Source organism: Nanorana parkeri, unplaced genomic scaffold (genome assembly GCF_000935625.1).
Source record: "Nanorana parkeri isolate BGI_ZX_2015 unplaced genomic scaffold, ASM93562v1 scaffold674, whole genome shotgun sequence".
NCBI classification, from domain to species: Eukaryota; Metazoa; Chordata; class Amphibia; order Anura; family Dicroglossidae; genus Nanorana; species Nanorana parkeri.
In genome coordinates, this window is record NW_017306942.1 from 820,009 (window position 1) to 822,060 (window position 2,052).

Here is a 2,052-nt window from a genome sequence, read left to right on the forward strand (position 1 = left end):
CGGGGCGCATGGCGTCGCATGCCGCACACGTCTGTTGGGGGGGGCACAATTTTCCATTCTTGCCTCGGGCGCAAAAGGAACTCGCTACGGCTCTGCTGCCAGGATTAATCTAGTGATAGGAATAAAACAGCTAGTTCTCTGGTTTGTTATACAAAGATAAATGTGTATATTATAGATTTGTGGCTTAGTATTTGTAATATCCTTGCTTTGGTAATGATATTATGCCTTGTTCCTAGTCTGTCATTTGTAGTCTGGAAATGTCAACCAAAACAGCTTTGTGCGCAGATTAGTATAAAAACAGGACGAAAGGAAATTCTTTCTGTGGCAACCAGCTCTTTGCTTTTATAATTAAGTTACTATAAGAATCACAGATGGAACTCTGTATTGTTATTTTGGGCAGCGGTACAGACAGCAAAGACAGCCTACAATATAATAGCAATCAATCAGATGTGACGTTTTAACAGTGTGCATTAGTCTGAATATTAAAATGTAATGTCTTATTGGTTGCTTTTGGTTTCTCTACTCTGCACACTGGTCTTTACACTTAATCTTCTTACGTTAAAGAGGAATCCAGGAATCAAAAAAATTTACCCCTGCAGTGGGTCTACCCCTCACTGCAAGGGCTAATTGCTCATTTTGTCTAGGGGATAAAAAAAAAAATATATATATATATATATATATACTCACCTGAGTCTTGGTCTTGCCAGGCTGCTAGACTGATCCTCGCAGCCTCTACTTCTTTAAGCCCCACTGCTGTCATCATGTCTATTGCAGTCCATTCACCTGCATTAGACATGAGGACACCAAGGGACATAACACAGCCGGAACACAGGAGGAGAGAGGTGAGTGCTGACTGCAGCAGGACCAAAGATCAGGTGAGTATATCTATTCTATATACTATTCTATATGTATATATGTACACTATTCTGTATGTATATGTTTTGGCCCCTAGTCCAAAACAAGCCATTACCCATGCAGTGCAGGAGTGCCACAGCAAGGGTTAACTTATTAAACAGCTGCTGTTCTTTTCTAATGCTTAACATACATTCAGATCATTATTTTGGGGCATAAATGTTATTTTGCCACCAACATTAGAAATTAAAAGTGAATCTTAGGCCAAGCTATGGACATTCAGGTAGTTACATACTCTTGATCAGTAAAAGTGCTTTAAACAAGCCCTCACCGACCACTGTAGCTTCAGGCACTGCGGAGGAATTCATCCTCAAAGTTCACAGCAGAAGCACTAACATCTCTTAAGTTGTTATCTCTGCAGCTCAGCTAACCTCCCCTTCCTCATAAAGCCTTTGTTTACATTAGAACCTCTGTTATAAACCTTAAGGGTGAATTGTTCCACAATACCTGCAACTACAAAGGTCAGTGATGGTTTGTTTTAAAACTAGGGCTGGGGAAATTAACTATTAATTCCTCGATTAATCGTTAATTTTTTTGATCGATTAAAATTCTTTTGATCAGTACTCAACTCTCCGCCGGCTTCCGGGAGTTCCGTCTGTGACGTCACCGGACTCCTCCCCCCTTCCCCAAGTGGCTCCGTTGGCGTGCCTGTGTGATCGCCGGACTCCTCCCCCCTTCCCTTCGTTAACCGACGGAGCTATTGATTTCTTGCCTCCAAATATTTTAATGCACCCATCACCGTGATTGACTGCCTCACTGGCCGATGGGAATGTGCAAGGATGGAGGGGCGGGCAACTTTATCCCTAAGAGGAAGCACTGAAGCTTTGGCCAATTATACCACCTAACAATCAGGTGAAGAAGATACTGAAATCTGCTGTAGGTATGTGCCTGACATTTCTGGGTGTCTGCACTTCATTCTTGTCAGCACAGTTAATTACTTATATAATGACAGAGTCTCTTAAAAGAAGAACTCAAAAAGGTTAAAAAGTCTAAAGTGGCCTGAAGGGTAAGTGTAATGTGCACTTTACGCTAACCTCTGTGACAGCCTTTGCTAGGTATGCTGTTGTAAGTTATTTATTCACACACACACACCTGTGCCTTCAATAGACCTGACTACGTTATTGCAAACTATTATTTAAA